General features: G+C 44.6%; 1 protein-coding gene across 1 annotated transcript in view; it reads left to right on the top strand.

Moving 5' to 3' along the window:
• The window catches only part of LOC141133705 (CD209 antigen-like protein C), a 160,454-nt gene that overhangs the window by 130,793 nt on the left and 9,766 nt on the right, over window positions 1-19,895 (top strand). The window contains exon 7 of the transcript XR_012243112.1: window positions 13,860-13,958. The gene's annotated coding sequence lies outside the window, so the exon portion shown is untranslated. The remainder of the gene's footprint in view (window positions 1-13,859; window positions 13,959-19,895) is intronic.

Here is a 19,895-nt window from a genome sequence, read left to right as displayed (position 1 = left end):
GGTCTTATCTCCTAGGGGCTCCAAGACTAATGAAAATTTCTCCAGGATGATGAGCGGGTGGTAATCAGGGAAACATATGTCCTCTGATCTCTCCTGTGTGCAGTGATCCTGGAAGTGTTCAGCTCTGAGCACTTCTGGGTTTACAGCTGCCCAGATAGCAAGGATAACTTGCCACAAATTTGTGGCAGTGTTGAACTGTAAGTCTTGTTAACTTGCTGCACATTATCACTGGCAAGTTGTACAATTACAGAGCACTTGAAGCACAAGTTCTAGTTGACACTTTTCCAATTTGTAGCAAATTTCCTTGGCGAGTCTCTAGCAAGAGCAAAGTTGTAGTGGTGAGTCTACCACAAGAGCTCTGCATGTAACAGTGACCCCCTGTGGTGGGATGACCATTGCACAACATGAATGAACCAGAACTTGCAGCAGACTTGCAGAATGTTTACAACGAAAGTTGATCTGGAGTCATCCAATGTGGACTTGCTTCAATTGTGCAACAAATTTGTGAAGCCGGGCAAGTCTAGCAATATCTTAGCAAGTCATTTTCAAAATTGCAGCTCAATTGCTTGCTATCTGTGTGTCAAGTCCTGGACAGAGGTGGGTGGGAAATGAACAAATCGGGGATTCCTTATCCCGGATCTGCTAGGGAACCAGTGCAGACTGCAGAGGAGGCATCAGGGTGTAATAGACCCCCAATTTTTCCATAAAAAATAAGAAGCAGGAAGGATGTGCTGGAACTGGAGAGAATCCAGAGAAGGGCAACAAAGCTAATAAGGGAGCTTGAGAATCTCAGTTATGAGGAACGACTACAAACATTAAACGTATTCTGTGCAAACCTTTCTATTGCTTACAAGTAACCCTAAGCTGTATTGGTACTTGCAAACCAATAAAAGTGGCGCTAAATGGCGGTATAATTACTAGCTAATGCATATAATAGTGATCTAGTGTTCTAGGAAACAATGTGTATAAATAAAGGGTGAAAAAACAATCATGGAAAATCTCATCAGTGTGAGAGCATAGAAATCGTGAAAAAACCTTGTAAAAGTGTGTCATACACACAGCAATATATATTGTATAATGATATAAAACGTGAAATATAAATGATATTAGTCCATAAAGATTCCACAGGCAGGACACCGTGCAGGAAAGGTGAGGTATCTGGAAACAATCCACCAATTCACTCAGTGTTAGTGATTCCTCTCCCCTTGAATTCAACACTCACCAGCTCCACATGCCTCACACTCTCATGTTTTGGCAATAAGGCATAGGTATAAGGTTGGTCACTGGAAGGTCAAAGGATCCAGATTCTTTAATTATCCAAATGTCACCTCAATTCATAAAAAGAACTCAAAATAGTGTGATACCGTAAAATATATAAAATTTATTCAACTTAAAACTTCAATCATTACACTCACAAGAAAGAAACTTGATTCAAGCCAAACTGACACCCTCTCCGCTGACACTCTAAAGATGTGGATCACCTGCTGGTAACCAAGCCCGGGGGGCAGCTCCTCTAAAGCGTTTGATCTGAATCCCATGAGGAAGTCTGATATGACAAAACATGTCGGGGCGTGGCTGTACGGCACCTATCAGTAACTATCAGTGACGGACGGGACGTGGTTGCGGATCTCCGTGCACCGGCGGGAGCCTTCAAACGCTTTAGAGGAGCTGCCCCCCCGACTACCCCCCGTCTGCCCGGACGGCTCGCAAACATATATATATATATATATATATATATATATATATATATATATATATCTTTTTGTACTTGATTCTCAAACTATCGCGATGAGGTGTCGTATCACACCAAGGGTTGCTCAGCCAGACTTTAAACAGTGCCCATCAATGTAGCCTGATGTGGGGGGTCAGCTGTGTCAGGGTCTCTCACCTCAGTGATGGCATCTCAACAGGTCCTTGCATGGCCTCCTGGGAGGGTGATTTTCCTGATCCTGGGGTCAAGTTGTTGCAAACCAGTGTCTAGCCCCACAACATGAGCTAGTCATGTGCATCACGACTCCCTGATGTGCCCTCCCTCCAAGACTCTGTGAGTTTCCTCTGCGCTGCTCTCAGTTCTTCACCCCCTCCCTTCTGCACAATTCCCCCCCCAGTCTGTTCAATACCTCTTACCCACAGTCTGCACCCCCCATCTGCCCAATCCCCCTACCCCTAGTCTGCACGATCCCGCCTCCCCCCAGTCTGCACAATTACCCCCCTCCAGTCTGCACAATTACCCCCCTCCCCTAGTCTGCACAACCCTCTTCCCCCAATCCCCCTCCCTTGGTCTGCACAATTACCCCCTCTCCCTAGTCTGCACAATCCCCCTCCCTTAGTCTGCACAATTACCCCCCCCAGTCTGCACAGGGCCCCTCCCCTAGTCTGCTCAATTACACTCCCCCAGCCCTCCTCTAGTCTGCACAATCCCCCCTTCCCCCAATCCCCCTCCCCTAGTCTGCACAATTACCCCCCAATTTTGCACAATCCCCCCCCAGTTTAAACAGGGGGGGTGGGGGGAGTAAGAAATGAGAGAGAAAAGTAGAGGCAAAGCAAAAAGACGTCAGGGGAGAGAGGGGGTTGTGCAGAGTGCAGATAGCTCACATACAAATTTAGCTTCCCCCTCACGCTGGTCTCCACAGGTAGGCTGAGCACACCAGTTCATGCAGAAGGCTGCAGTGTGGGTGGGGTTTGGGCAGAAACAAATGGGAGGAGGAATGTCAGATTGGCTGAGTGGGGGAGGGGCTAGAAAAACAGTGGCTATGGAACCGGCGACAAGCAGATATACTGCTTCTACTGCCATGACTGCTGCAGGTGGCACAAGCAGTGCAGTCTTTTTACTGGTCATCAGAGAGGCCCGGGGGGCAAATACATCCCGCCCCTGGCTATCACCAACTTAGGATGACATCGTTGGTGAGGTGGAAGAGCAGACACAGTCCAGGCCAGTGTGTGTGTGTGCCACACACAAGGAGAGGTAGGAGGGAAGGGAGCATTCTGGCACTTCAGTGCCACGATGTCCCCCATCTCTGCGGCGTTGGGGTGCTCTGCACTCCGCGCACCCGCCCAGGATCGGCCCTGTGGCTCAGACTCTCAGTGAGCCAGTTCCCGCCCCCTCCACAGCCTAGCGCTCCATTGAGCACTAGGGGGGGCAGGGCAGAAAATGGGTGACTGACAGTCACCAGCTTTCTGCTCAAGGAACACTGAGAACTAAACAAACAGCATTCTTAGAAGTGGCAAGGGACAGATGCAGTATCAGAGCAATGCTGCATCTACCTAGATAAGTAGGATTTTCAAATTGAAAAAAAAATGCTTCTCCTTTTAAGAGGGGATATGATTGCAATATACCAATCTTTGCATAATGACTCTAGCATTGGGAGGAAACTATTTAATTTAAGGTCTCTAAAGAAGACACGTAGCCAATGAAAATTGGATGAGAATCTGTTCAACCTTAAACTGTGTAAGGGGTTCTTTAATTTTAGAATGGTAAGGATGTGGAACTCCCTTCCACAGTTGGTGGAGTCAGTGGAGGAGCGTAGATAAATTCAAAAACCTTTTAGATGTGTTTCTTAGTGAACACAATGCAAAGGGATATGGAAAATGGTGGTGATATAAACACACACACTCATTCAACCATACTATGTATACTATGTAACTATGAGAAGCTGGAATTTGATAAACCAAATCTTTCATCAGTTTAACCACTTGCCATCTGCCATATAGCAAAATGATGGAGGCAAAGTGGTTTCAATACCCTGACCGGACATCATATGACGTCTCCAGGATATTAAGCCGCTGCGGGGGCATGCATCGCGGCGATCGTTGTTGTAGTGTGTCAGTTTGACACACCGCAACTCAGATCTAGGTAAAGAGTCTTTGACGGAGACTCTTTACCACGTGATCAGCCGTGTGCAATCACGGCTGATCACGATGTAAACAGGAAGAGCCGTTGATTGGCTTTTCCTCACTCGCGTCTATCAGACACAAGTAGAGGAGAGCCGATCGGCTGCTCCTCTGACAGGGGGGGTCTGTGCTGATCGATTATCCACGCAGCCGACCCAAGGATGCCCACACTGGACCACCAGGAATACCACTAGGACCACCAGGGATGTCACCACCAGGTATGGCACCCTAGACCACCAGGGATGCCAATCAGTGCCCACAATGGATGCCAATCAGTGCCCACAATGGATGCCAATCAGTGCCCACAATGGGCATCACTGATTGGCAGGCATTATTGTTTGGCACTGATTGGCATCCATCAGTACCATAGATTACAGTACATTAGTGCCACCTATCAGTGCCCATCCATGCCCATCCGTGCCACCTATCAGTGCCCATCCGTGCCGCCTATCAGTGTCCATCTGTGCCGCCTATCAGCGCCCATCTATGCCGTCTATCAGTGCCCATCAGTGCCACCTATGTGTACCTATCAGTGCTGCATATCAGTGCCACCTATTAGTGCCCCATCATTGCCCCATCAGTGCTACATATTAGTGCCCATCATCAGTGCCCATCAATGCCACCTCATCAGTGCCACCTCATTGGTACCACCTCATCTGTGAATATCAGTGCTGCCTTATCAGTGCCCGTCAGTGCAGCCCCAACAGTGCCCATCAGTGAAGGAAAAAACGTACTTATTTACAAGGTTTTGTAACCGAAACAAAAAAAAACATTTTTTTTTTCAAAATTTTTTTTATTTGTTTAGCAGAAAATAAAAATCCCAGAGGTGATCAAATATGACCAAAAGAAAGCTCTATTTGTGGAAACAAAATAATAAAAATTTAGTCTGGGTACAGTGTAGCATGACCGCGCAATTCAAAGTGCGACAGCGCTGAAAGGTGATAATTGGTCTGGGCAGGAAGGTGTATAAGTGCCCGGTATTGAAGTGGTTAAATAACCAGATAAGCACTGAATGGGCTGAATGATCTATAACAGAGACCAGTCATTGAAATATTAAATTTTCTGTATAGGGCACATCCATAGCTCCCCATGACCCCTGGAGACAGGGTGGGCTAGCATTTTTCCAGGGCTGACTCCATGGCTGAAAGGTGGGGATGTGTAACAATTGGGTACCAATCACTTTAAGGCCTTTTTAAAGATTGTATTCCTCACAACAACACATGGAAGAGAGGATGAGGGGATTCAGAACACTCTTACTGACTTTTAGACTCAAAATCCATCTTTAAAGCACAGTACAGGCAAAAGCTGAAATCAGAAACCTGTACCTTTTGCAGAAGAAAGGTCATCCCCAGTAGCAGAAACAGCCTCAGTGATCCCCTTGATGGTTTTCCAAGTTCTCTTTGAGTTCCTTGTTCTCAGGGGCTCCAGCAGCAGAATCACTTGTGATACTCCATCCCAGGCATCACTTCTCCTACCTTCAGACTCCTTCTGGTGAGGAGCCCAGGGCCTCCAGCAGCAGGTCCACATTAATTTGCCAACATAACAAATTTGAATCCATTTGATTTACCACAAACCCATGACAGCAGTGAACCCAAACCTTATCCCTAGTCACACAAATTCCTACCTTGTGGATGGATTGTCACTAGGGATGAGCCGAACACCCCCCGGTTCAGTTCGCACCAGAACCTGCGAACGGACCGAAAATTTGCACGAACTTTAGAACCCCATTGAAGTCTATGGGACTCGAACGTTCGAAATCAAAAGTGCTAATTTTAAAGGCTAATTTGCATGGTATTGTCCTAAAAAGGGTTTGCACCCCTTTACAGGCATACTATAGACACCCCCCCAGCTACGAAATTTAAAGGGATATTACACTTTTATTGTTTGACTTTAAGCATTATTAAAATCACTGCTCCTTAAAAAACGGCCCTTTTTAAAACTTTTTTTTGCATTGATCCATGTCCCCTGGGGCAGGACCCGGGTCCCCAAACACTTTTTATGACAATAACTTGCATATAAGCCTTTAAAATTAGCACTTTTGATTATTCATGTTTGTGTACCATAGACTTTACCGTTGTTCGTTTGTTCGAGCAAACTTTTTTCCTGTTCGCATGTTCTGGTGCGAACCGAACAGGGGGGTGTTCGGCTCATCCCTATTCCAGACATACTAATAGCCTGCAGTGAGATGTAGCTGCACAAAACTGGGATGTATATATATACTGATTATACTGCAGCTAGCAGAATGCTGCCTGTGGTATTAATAGGATCAGAAGAAGCACACCAGAACTTGTCTTCAGGTAGATATAGGTGCAACTGTACACAGTACACTAACTGTAAATACTTCAACCTGCCTGCCTGTGGTATTAATAGGATCAGAAGAAGAACAACAGCACTTGTCTTCAGGTAGCTATAGGTGCAACTGTATACAGTACACTAACTGTAAATACTTCAAGCTGCCTGGCTGTGGTATTAAAAGGATCAGAAGAAGAACAACAGCACTTGTCTTCAGGTAGCTATAGGTGCAGCTGTATACAGTACACTAACTGTAAATACTTCAAGCTGCCTGGCTGTGGTATTAAAAGGATCAGAAGAAGAACAACAGCACTTGTTTTCAGGTAGCTATAGGTGCAACTGTGCAAGGGTACACAGTACACTAACTGTAAATACTTCAAGCTGCCTGGCTGTGGTATTAATAGGATCAGAAGAAGAACACCAGCACTTGTCTTCAGGTAGCTATAGGTGCAACTGTGCAGGGTACACAGTGTACACACTGTAACTGTAATCTAGCTAAATTTAATACAGTGTATATATATATATATATATATATATATATATATATATATATATATATATATACAACACCTGGGATGCAGATATATATACACAATACACTGTGAGGTAACTGACTCGCCTGCCTACTCTATCCAACTTAAATCAAATGACACTGTCTCTCTCTCTCTCTATCTCTCTCTAAACGCCGGAACACACTACACAGGGCTGACGTGCAGGCGGCCTTATATAATGTGGGGTGTGTACTAAACCCCCTGAGCCATAATTGGCCAAAGCCACCCTGGCTTTGGCCAATTACGGCTCTCTGTTCAGACAGCGCTGTGATTGGCCAAGCATGCGGGTCATAGTGCATGCTTGGCCAATCATCAGCCAGCAATGCACTGCGATGCCGCAATTATGGGCCGTGACGCGCCACTCGAATTTAGCACGAATGGCCCATAACGTTTGCAATTCGGCAAATGGTCAAACACACGATGTTCGAGTCGAGCATGGGTTCAACTCGAACTCGAAGCTTATCCCTAATTGTCACCATTGGTCTAGTCTAAGATTGAACTTTAAAACAGGCACCACCTCTGTTGGTCTCTCGAATGCCCAGGAGATCTAATAGCAACAGACACTCTGATTTGGATAACTACCTTTCACAAAAAATAATAATCCCATAATCCACCTCTTTATGTGTAGCAGCCTCCTAGTTTACAGTAGGCTGGTATTTACATTTAGTTGGCTCCTCTGTAATCAGAGAAGCAGGGGTTGATTTTTAGGGATGTTCAGTGTCCCACAGACTGCTGCTCTGTTACTTCCCCTGTCTTCTAGAGGATTCTTAGTGGTAGGAAAAACAAGGCATGCAGCCTGAAAATTTATGGAACTCCATCCAATCCCTGGGGAGGTGTGCCCAGTAGGTGGTGAGAGATTTAATAAGTAGTCTGAGGCCTGAGCAGCATTGTGCAGTGTTTATGGGTTCAGTCCTGCAGGACCCCTGTGCATGGACTCTGCCCCTGGTGCAGGATTTTAGGATAAGCCTACAGGAAGACCCCAAGACCCCAACAAAGTTTACTAGTGTTGCATGAACGGTTCAGGCCGAACATTGGCTGTTCGCCCTTTCGGCAAACATCTCAGTTTACAGGGCATTTGACCATTTGTTCGGCGCGTCGATCAACCACAATGTACTGTGCCACTGCACACTGCATTGGAAGCCCTGACTGACTGAAGGAATGAAAGTTTTTCCCAATCAGGGCACATAGCACAGTTGGAGTCATGACTGGACACTGTCATGATGACTCTATCCAATCACAGCTCATTGCTCTTAGTCCCACACTATAAAAATATTTTTCCCATAGCAGCCATTTGTTGTGTGATATTGGCGTAGAGAGAGATAGAACAGGGCTCTGTTCAGTGCTACTAGCATGTTAATGTGCTATTGTGATTCTATTGTCAGTGTAGAATATCAGTTTAGTGTGAATCTAGTGATAGTTCAGTCATTGTGAGTGTAGTGACCACCATTCAGCTTTACATCTGCAGTATATTTTAGTGTGTTACTGCATGTTTAATGCAGTATATTGCAGTGCGTTGGTGCACATTTACTGCAGTATATGTAGTGTATCAGTGGAGTGTGTCTGTATAGTGAGTACTCACGTTAAAGTGCACCAAACACAACTTTCCATTGATTAAAGTGCATCCAAGTACACATTTCCCCATTTCTGTTACATTTTGGTAATAAGCCCCCTATAATATCTGGGAGGCAAACAAGGAGAGGCAGACGTTCCCATGGCACTGTGAGGGGGACATCAGTGTCTGTGTCCACAGGCAAAGGTAGACCTGGTCAGTCCTTAGGCAGGGCACATTTTCCTCTGTTTAGTGATGTTGCCCGTGCTATCCAGCCACAGCATGCAGAGGAGGTGGTGGACTGGCTTACTAAACCATCCTCATCTTCCTCATCCTTCATCACCCAAACAGAGACTAGTGTACAGTCCACTGCAGCTGCCAGAGTGACTTATTGTGCCTCCTTGTCCAGATATATTCATGTCATAGCCCCAGCATCATGCATGGAGGAGTCAGTGCAGTTATTTGAATACAGCGTCAGCCACCTGCCCCTTGACAATGCACAGCCATTACTGGATTCATCAAGTGTACCTAGAGGGTTACGGTGTGAAGGTACCACCAACACCCAAAGCTCAATTTTTTCTGCACCTGTTACTGCTATCCAAAGTCTGCAAAAGAGACAGGCCTCATCATACAATCCATTGTTTACAAAATAAAGAAAGCTTGCAGGGAAAATTTCATGTTTTTCTTTATAAATGTCATTATTGCTGCAGCAGCTTTTATACACAGTACAGATGTGCCACTTTACAGGCAGACAGAGGGGACCCCCAGGCACTATATTTAAAGGCATTTTTAATTTTTATTGTTATTTCTCATTTTTATGGTTTCACTTTAAGCATCAGTAAATCACTGCTCATTTAAAAATTATGTTTTTTTTCTTTGATACATGTCCCTCAGGGCAGTACCCAGGTCCCTGTAACCATTGTATGCCCAATTACTTGCATAAAAGCCTTCAAAATTGGAACTTTCGATTTTTCTAGTTTGTGTCCTATAGACTTCAATGGGGTTTGTTAATCAGTTCTAAACTTTTGCGATGCTCAAAAGTTTTGTGAGAACCGAATCGGGGGGAGGGGGGGGGGGGGGGTTGGTGGGCCCATGTTTAAAGCTTACCTAGCAAGCTTGAGTGCAGGGGATCTAACTGGGCTAGAGAAGCTCACTACAGAGAGCCAGGAGGAAGTTGGTGGGAAAGAGTCCAGCTGTCCTATGTCCTCCCTCACTAGAAAGAGCTTGGTGGATCTGGGCAGGTGGCAAGTGATGATCCTGTGGCTATTAGGGGAAATAACCCCAGTGCTGAAGAGTAGTGACTGTGTGTAGTTTCTAACTCTGGAAGGAGTACAGGTCAGCATAGAGATCCTGTGAGACGTTCATGTTTTTTGTGCAGTGCAACAGAAGTTAGAGTCCTCCGGTTGTACATTTTTATAGTTGTCAGTGTATTCCATGCCCCCTATCCAAGTTCTCCATTCCCCAATAAAAAACAAAAAAAAAATAGAAGCCCATGGACTGTTCATTGGAGCCAGTGGAAGAGTGTGGAAAATGCTGTTCTAAAGGAGGAAATAGGACAAAAGTCACCAGCGACTCTTACGGGAGTGTGTTACATATGCATAATAATAAATATTTCATCTTTAAAGCAATGAACTTCCTCAGCTGAGCTGACCTGGTTTGATAACGTGAATAATGGATTTCTCAAGCAGTGAAAACATTTCATCAGTTTATTCAGATATAGTCTAGACTTGATCCTAGTAATTCTCATGACCCTCGTCGGCTTTCCATAATATCAGTTCAAATCTTCACCATAGACAGACCACTGTTATTATGAAACCAGAAACACCAGACTTATTTTGACTTTATATCTGTCATGATAGATTATATGTTTCCTCATTATTTTCTGTAGAAACATCTACCGTGGACTCTCACGATTTGAGTTGACTGACTTGTTTGTTGTAATTGTCCTCCATTGTCCGATGCAAGCATAGTGCTGATTGTAGATTGCTCTGACTTTATCCTGGATCACTTTATATATACTTTGATACTTTATGTATATATAGTATGTCAGTGGAGGTTTTTTACACCAGTTGATGCATGAAGGCTTGTTTACCATTTTCTCAATTTTAGCTTCCAGGAAATGTATCCTTTTTTGGTTGTGTAGAGACACAGTAGTTAGAGTTACTTTTTAGGTGTGAGTGAGGCCTTTTACAAAAAGGATAGTTCTTCAATAGGATGAGTAAATCTGCCTGTATTCGGTTTAAGCTGAGCAAACCCAGTTGGAAGTCTGCGAACCCTAAACTTATAGCCAAACTCTACCGAAGTCTGTAGGAGATAAATCTTGTTATTTTTTTCTGCACATTTTTAAGGCTAATAGGCAAGCTAATGTTGATAAAAGGACATGGGAATTGAAACACTACCATGGGAAACAAACATGTACAGATGCAAAAATATTAATAAGAAAAAAAAACTATTAGGAGAGGGAGGGTCTTTTCTTGTGACTTGAAGGGCAACAGTAAAAATACACAAATCCTTTACATAACAAGATTGGGGGATGCCTGGAAGTTTCACATGGTACAATGTAGTCCTTTAGAAGTGACAGTACACAATGAAAATATGGCATGAGATTCCCAAAATTACACTCAGGCCCTTTTCCAGGCATGGAGCATGGGTGGCCAGAAAATGGAAGGCAGCGAGCGTGCTGTCCAACTTCCTGTACCAGACCAAGCCATATATCTTTCAACACGGGAGGGTACCTTGCAAGGGAAAGACAAAATGACCCCTGCACCTTGTCCCAATGTTGAGGGAAAATGGCCTCTGCCCCGCATATGATGCCACAAGAAAGATGTGGGGATAATATTGGGAGGGACTTATAACATAATCTGGAAGCCCCTTTATAATAAGGGGCCCCCCAGATATCTACCCCCTCCCAGCATAATGAATACGGGTGTATATTTGTACTCCTTTTAAACCCATTCCCAAGAGTTAAATGTAAATAAATACACACCTTAGAAATAGCAATACAATATAATTATAATAAAAAATAGCTTCAAAGTGTCCCCCAATATATTCCAGAATCAATCATGATGTCCAGCTTTATTAATCCTCATTAATCATGGCACCCATTAATATAAATCCATTGTCAGTTAAGAGGACCAAAGGCTACGCATCACATAGCTACAGTAATGTAAACACAAGGGATCCTGGGTGATATCTTTGACCAAATATGGTCACGGAAATTTTTATTGTATGACATCACCCAGGATCCTTTGTGCGTTGTTTACATTACAGCACCTGAGAATTCAGGCAGGTGACCGGTTGTGTTGGTTTGAATCAATGTACAACCTAAATCCGAACCTCATTAATAGTGCTGAGCTACACCAAGAAACAATGTACTGAAAAAGACCTCTAAAAGACATCTTAACCTGTGTAGCCAGAGAAGAGGGAAAGTGATGCATAGGATCGCTCTATAAAGCTAATTATCTACAGAACTGCATGAGCTTCCCCTTTTTTGTGGTCGCGCTCAATAACAACATTTTTTTCTAAATGTGATTACCTCCTGATTCTTCATATATTTAAAGCACAAGACAACAAGTGTTCTTGAGACGGAGATAGCAGAGTGCATGGAATCCTGTGTATCCACAGACCACGATGAGGAACACTGAAGATCTCCAGATGGAGACAAGTAAGGTTTACATACAGTATGTGATTTTCACAGATTGAGTGAGGCAGGATACATTTGGTAACTTTAGTTGGATAAGTAGAAGAATGGGACTAATGTCTGTTATGTTTATCTAGATATTTTCAGTCATATAATGGAATTTGATGGTACAATCAGACCACCATGTTATGGTGAGGTGGGCTTGTAGGACACAAAAACCTAGTATTCTTTGAACAAAAGACACCCACTGGAGATGACCTACACTTCCATCACAGATCAAAAAAAATAAAGGGATGTATTCCTCATTTTAGGAAAATGGGTGGTGCTATGCAGATCATTGCTTAGGAATATTATAGAACTAAGCAGTTTTGAAGGTCCTTCTAATAATCTTTCCTAACAAACTTTGCCAGACCGGCAAAATTCTGACCTAATTTACTTTAATTTCTTTCTTTGGGCTTGTTTTTTATTTTTAAAAACAATACAGTTTTTATTATATTGCATTGTTATGCATGTTTTGATGCCCTGTGCTATGCTTTTTCAATGTGTTTTATTGCATTAAAATGCCAGCAAAACTCATCAGAACATTCATCTTCTTACATTGACACCAACAATTTTCAAACTCTGCAGTGTCTGTTTCTGTCTTCAGGGAACTCTGGTGAGGAAAATACATACACCAATATCCATGATCCCGATGTAGAGCCCAAGAAACCATTACCTTTACATTTCCATTTTGTTATACTCATGCCACCTAAGGACACATCCCTTAACCACTTCAGCCCCGGAAAGGATCTGCCCCCTTCCTGACCAGGCCATTTTTTTGCGATACGGCACTGCGTCGCTTTAACTGGCGATTGCGCGGTCGTGTGATGCTGTACACAAATAAAATGGATGTCCTTTTTTTCTCACAAATAGAGCTTTCTTTTGGTGGTATTTGATCACTTCTGCTGTTTTTATTTTTTGTGCTATAAATGAAAAAATAAAACAGACAATTTTGAAAAAAAAACTATAAAACGCACCCAATAAAAAACAATAGAAGGCAATAGAAGGGGCTGGTTGTTGTACATCAACCCTCTATTTCCACTAAATACAGTCTTAACCTAATACAAATGGGTATGGAGAAATGTATGGTTGAGCAGAACATCAAATAAAAGTTACTAGTCAATGAGTTTGGAGGACATCTCATTCAATAATAATGGCCATTAATCAGCCTCCCCCAACTACAGATACAGTTTGAATGCCTGCAATCCTCTGGGAAGGCGTTTTGCAAGATTTTGCCAGAAGAGCATTTGTAAAAGGTCAGGGCCTGATTTTGGATTAGAAGACCTGTCTCACAACCGGCATTCCAGATTATCCTAAAGGTGTTCAGTAGGGTTGAGGTCAGGGCTCTGTGAAGGACACTCAAGTTCCCCCACACCAAGTTGGTCAAACTATGCCTTCATGGAGCTGGCCCCATTATTCTGGGAAGGATTCCCTCAAAATTTTGGAGAGTGTCTGTGGGAATGTGTGCCCATTTGTGAGGTCAGGTACTGATGTTGGATTAGAAGAGCTGGCTCACAATCAACGTTCCAATTCATCCCAAAGGTGTTCAGTAGGATTGACGTAAGGGCTCTGTGCAGGACACTAAATTTCCTCCACACAAAACTGGTCATACCATGTCTTTATGGAGCTGGCTTTGGACACAGGGGCACTGTCATGCTGGAACAGAAAATACTACAATGTCTTTGTATGATTGAATATTAACAGGACCCTTTACTGGAGACACCCAATGTGGGGACACATGCTTTTGGCAGACATTGTAGATTGCTCTGACTTTATCCTGGATCACTTTATATATACTTTGATACTTTATGTATATATAGTATGTCAGTGGAGGTTTTTTACAGCAGTAGATGCATGAAGGCTTGTTTACAATTTTCTCTGTTTATAATTATTTTAGCTGATGAAAATTCAGGTCGGGTTATGCAGTTCCTGGTGGTCCTCCAACTTCTTGTGTTCTTTATTTCGTTCATCCTCATATGCGTTCTGTTTACATTCTGTGAGTATAACTTTTACATGTATAACTGTCTTCTCTATGTCATTGTCATATTGATAAGAAACATTTTGGGAAATTTGGCTTGCAGCTACTTTGCCCTTAGAACTCCATCATTGCATGAGCTTATGGGAAGTGTTCCACAGAGAGGCAGACATTTGGGTCCAATTGTTCACCACTGTGTTGAGTTTAATCTTTTCTACTGTATTCTGAGTAACTTGTATGAAAACAGTCCAGAAATTATAACATCTGATATCAGTTGATAACAGATTGCTAGATTTTATAGGTTTCACAGACGGGTGATGATTCCTACAGAGGTCTAAACATCTAATCTTGGCTTGCTGATATCAGGACACAGTTTCAATGTCTATGGGTGGCTTTAGCAGACAGACATCTCCAGCCAACAAACCTTGTGAAACATTCACTGGTCACATTAAATTAGTTCACATAATTACATAGTAAGTTTGAAAAAAGATACTCATCCATCCATTTCATCTAAATGAATTGTTCCTCTTTTCTAAAATGTTTCTTCTAATATTCTGCTATTTTTCATGTTCTTAATGTCCACTGTCATACCCTCCAAACAACCATCCCCCCACCCGGCGGCCAGCGGCACCTCAACTCCCCCCCCCCCTGCTGTTTGTTGGGTCGGTCCGGCAATTACCCCATCTAGGTGGCAGGCATCCGGGCAGCGTGCAGCTGGCATCCAAGCAGCGGCTTCTGTGTCCTCTCCTCCTTGCTTTCACCGTGCGTCTCCCCTCCTCCTAGGGGTCCAATAGGATCGCCTGTCCTTTCAGCCAAATGGGTGATGGATCTCAGATCCGCTTCCTGATTGACCGGGAGGAGGATCAGTGTTACAATAGCGAATATTCATTCGCTATTTTAACACACCTGGGAGGGCTGTGAGCGCATTCCCTGCCCCTGAGCCCACCCCATTTTGAAGCCTATTAGAGCCTATGGCTCTAATCATTGCTTCAAATAAACACCCCCCTATAGGAATTAATGCGCCCAGTATCCTGCAGGGGGCTGGACGCATGGATAAGGGGGATAGCGCTGGATAAGGGGGGCAGGCCGCTCCTGCCCTCCACTACTCTCTTATACATACTGCCCACTGTCATACACTCCAGTACATACTGCCCTCTGTCATACCCCCCACATTCCTCTACTGTACATACTGCCCTCTGTCATACCCTCTGTAACAAAACACCCCACACTCCACTTGAGTGCTTTCGTCATATACCGCTTCCTCCCCATCTGAATATAGATATCAGATATTCCAACCGCTCCCAACAACAAGGAAGACAATACTCGTTTGGTTGCTGAACATGGACTGTTTATTGAAAACACAGGTACACAGGTAATACTCTGGACAATCCCCCCACCTTTGCATTCCAGGCTGGGTAGACTGTCCAATCAGCAGTGAGAGCTGTTGGAGGAATTCGCCCCCACCAATCTCACAGCTAATCTACATACACATCCCATAATATCCAAGGCAGACAGACACAATAGAACTTTGGAATACAGCCACACTCCAAATGACCCTGCAAAGAGTACACAACAAAATGAGACAATATACAATATATACAGTGTCTCACAAAAGTGAGTACACCCCTCACATTTTTGTAAATATTTTATTCTATCTTTTCATGTGACAACACTGAAGAAATGACACTTTGCTACAATGTAAAGTAGTGAGTGTACAGCTTGTATAACAGTGTAATTTTGCTGTCCTCTCAAAATAACTCAACACACAGCCATTAATGTCTAAATCGCTGGTAACAAAAGTGAGTACACCCCTAAGTTAAAATGTCCTAATTGGACCCAATTAGCCATTTTCTCTCCCCAGTGTCATATGACTCGTTAGTGTTACAAGGTCTCAGGTGTGAATGGGGAGCAGGTGTGTTAAATTTTGTGTTAACACTCTCTCATACTCGTTACTGTAAGTTCAACATGGCACCTCATGGCAAAGAACTCTCTGAGCATCTGAAAAAAGAGAATTGTTGCTCTACATAAAGATGGCCTAAGATATAAGATTGCCAAGACCCTGAAACTGAGCTGCAGCATGGTGGCCAAGACCATACAGTGGTTTAACAGGACAGGTTCCACTCAGAACAGGCCTCGCCATGGTTGACCAAAGAAGTTCAGTGCACGTGCTCAGCATCATATCCAGAGGTTGTCTTTGGGAAATAGACATATGAGTGCTGCCAGCATTGCTGCAGAGGTTTAAGAGGTGGGGGGTCAGCCTGTCAGTGCTCAGACCATACACCACACACTGCATCAAATTGGTCTGCATGGCTGTCATCCCAGAAGGAAGCCTCTTCTAAAGATGATGCACAAGAAGCCCGCAAACAGTTTGCTGAAGACAAGCAGACTAAGGACTAGGGATGAGCCGAACACACCCCGGTTCGGTTCGCACCAGAACCTGCGAACGGACCGAAAGTTTGCGCAAACTTTAGAACTCCATTAAAGTCTATGGGACTCGAACGTTCAAAATCAAAAGTGCTAATTTTAAAGGCTAATATGCAAGTTATTGTCCTAAACAGGGTTTAGGGACCCTGGTCCTGCCCCAGGGGACATGTATCAATGCAAAAAAAAGTTTTAAAAACGGACGTTTTTAAGGGAGCAGTAATTTTAATGATGCTTAAAGTGAAAAAAAAGTGAAATATTCCTTTAAATATCATACCTGGGGGGTGTCTATAGTATGCCTGTAAAGGAGCGCATGTTTCCCGTGCTTAGAACAGTCCCTGCACAAAATGACATTTTTAAAGGAATAAAAGTCATTTAAAACTGCTTGCGGCTTTAATGTAATGTCGGGTCCCAGCAATATGGATGAAAATCAGTGAGAAAAATGGCATGGGTACCCCCCAGTCCATTACCAGGCCCTTCGGGTCTTGTATGGATATTAAGGGGAACCCCGCACCCAAATTTAAAAAAGGAAAGGTGTGGGGCCCCTAGGCCCTATATACTCTGAACAGCAGTATACAGGCGGTGCAAACAAGACAGGGACTGTAGATTTGTTGTTAGAATCTGTTTGTAATTTTGAACTGGTACATTTTTAAAGTGTAGCTCCAGACAAAAAAATTATTTTTAAGCTTTTTGGAAAACATGGGGAAGGGTTATCACCCCTGTAACATTTGTTTTGCTGTCTGTGCTCCTCTTCAGAAGATTTCATCTCACTTTCTGTCCCAATGACAAATGTTTTTTGAAAATTTGGGGTTTTTAGTGAAACAAGGATTGGTGATAAAGCATCAGTGAAGAGGAGACACGTTTTTCCCATATTAACTCTTACAGGAGAGAATTTCCCTTCCTAGGGGTAGATTTCATCTCACTTCCTGTTGTCTCCTTCCATTTGCAAGTAGGAGTCGTTTGTAAGTTGGATGTTTGAAAGTAGGGGCCTGCTCTATATACTCTGCAGAAATTGGGGCCTTGGGTGTTGGTGCTGCCACAACACTGTAAGCCCTCACAGTTACTCTTGGTGGGCGCAGGAATGGGCAGTGCTGTGAAATATTACATCAAGAATTGTAATTACATGCCATTGTTGAACAGTGGTAGAAAAATTGGGCCTTTGGTGGTGGTGGTGTTGCCAGAACACTGTAAGCCCTCACAGTTACTCTTAGTGGGCGCAGGAATGGGCCCTGCTATGAAATATTAGATCAAGAATTGTAATTACATGTTCCTGTTGAACAGGGGCAGAAAAATTAGGCCTTAGGCATGGGTGCCACAACACTGCAACCCCTCACAGATACTCTAGTTGGAGCGCAGGAATGAGCCCTGCTGCAAAGTATTGCATCAAAAATTGTAATTACATGCCCCTGTTAAACAGGGGATGAAAAATTGGGCCTTAGCCACTGCTGCCAAAACACTGCAACCCCTCAGGGATGCTATAGTTGAAGCACAGGAATGAGCCTTGCTGCAAAGTATTGCATCAAAAATTGTAATTATACTCCCCTGTTAAACAGGGGCTGAAAAATTGGGCCTCGGCCAGTAGCTCAATTGCATACTGTGTAAGCTCTGGCCAGTGATCCATCCTCAAGACCCAGTAACCCAGAGGATTTTCGGAGGGAAAGGTGTCCAAGTCTGATCTTGCCCCTAGGTAATCCTGCACCATGTGAATCAGACGCTGGCGATGGTTGCTGGAACCGATCAGATCTTGGGGCTGCGGATTAAAAAATTGTCTGAATGCATCGGTCAGATGGCCACCTTCTCCACCACTCCTTCTGTGACTGACCGAAGCCTCAGCAACACATTGTCCAGGAGGACCAAGAAATTGTAACCTCCCAGGCTCTGAAAACGCGTTGCACAAACATTTCTGCAAGGCCTCCCGAAGATGTTTCATCCTCTGTTCCCCCTGCGACAGCAAGATAAGGTCCGCAACCTTACCCTTGTAATGTGGATCAAGGAGGGTTGCCAGCCAGTAATCATCCCTCCCCTTGATACCACGAATACGAGGATCCTTCCGTAGGCTTTGCAGGAACAGGGAGGCCATGCAGCGTAGGTTTGCTGAGGCATTCGGTCCAGAGGCCTCTGGGTCACTAAGGACAACATGATTGGCAGCCACCTCCCCCCAGCCACGTACAAGTCCATGGGTTTCTTCGGACTGTAAATGATCCCTTGAAGACTGTTGCTGATGCCGAGTGCCAGGCTCCACCTCCATGCTGACACAATCCTCCTCCTCCTCCTTGTCCTCTTCCTGTGTGATCGGCAGGCACGCCAGAACACTGTCTGGAGAAAGGGGGCCTTGAGAGGTAAGGAAGTCCTCCTTTTCCTCCCTCTGTTCTGCCTCAAGTGCCTTGTCCATTATTCCACGCAGCGTGTGCTCCAACAGGTGGACAAGAGGGACAGTATCACTGATTCATGCACTGTCACTGCTCACCATCCTCGTGGCCTCCTCAAATGGCGACAGGACAGTGCATGCATCCCTGATCATAGCCCACTGGCGTGGGGAAAAAAAACAAGGTCCCCTGACCCTGTTCTGGTGCCATAGTCGCATAGGTACTCATTGATGGCCCTCTGCTGCGTGTGCAGCCGCTGCAGCATGGCCAGCGTTGAGTTCCACCTGGTGGGCATGTCACAGATTAAGCAGTTCTTGGGCAGGTTAAATTCCTTTTGGAGGTTAGCCAGCCGAGCACTGGCATCAGATGACCTGCGGAAATTCACACACACTTTTCTGGCCTGCCTCAGGACATCCTGTAAGCACGGGTACCTGCCCAAGAACCGCTGCCCCACCAAGTTAAAGACGTGAGTCAGTTGTCCATGTCCAAGGGCAGAGAGGAGGTTGGTGCCATTGTCGCAAACCACCATATCTGGCTTAATCTGGCATGGCATCAACCACCTCTGAACCTGCCCCTGCAGAGCTGACAGAATCTCTGCCCCAGTGTGGCTCCTGTCCCCTAAGCACACCAGCTCAAGCACCGCATGACATCTTTTTTGCCTGCGTGCTTGCGTAGCCCCTTGAACGCCTATGGAGCACCGCTGGTTCCGAGGACAAATCAGCACAGGAAGAGGCCATGGAGGAAGAAGAAGAGAAGGGGGTGGAGGAGAGAGGTGTGGCAGAATCACCACTAGTAGAATTTTGGAGGCGTGGTGGCAGAACAATCTCCAACACTACTGCACCCTGTCCTGTATCCTTCCCAGCTGCCAGAAGAGTCACCCTGTGCACGGTGAAAGATAGGTAATGTCCCTGTCCATGTGTGCTGGACCATGAGTCAGTGGTAATATGCACCTTACCGCTGACCGCCCTGTCCAGCGAGGCCAAGACATTGCCTTCCACATGCCGGTAGAGAGCTGGAATCACCTTCCGTGAGAAAAAGTGGCGTTTGGGAACCTGCCACTGAGGAACCGCACATTCCACAAATTCACGGAAGGGGGCAGAGTCTACCAACTGAAAAGGCAGCAGTTGAAGTGCTAGCAATTTAACCAAGCTAGCATTCAACCACTGGGCAT

Source organism: Aquarana catesbeiana, linkage group LG03 (genome assembly GCF_042186555.1).
Source record: "Aquarana catesbeiana isolate 2022-GZ linkage group LG03, ASM4218655v1, whole genome shotgun sequence".
Classification (NCBI taxonomy): domain Eukaryota; kingdom Metazoa; phylum Chordata; class Amphibia; order Anura; family Ranidae; genus Aquarana; species Aquarana catesbeiana.
This window is presented reverse-complemented; position numbering and strand designations above follow the sequence as displayed.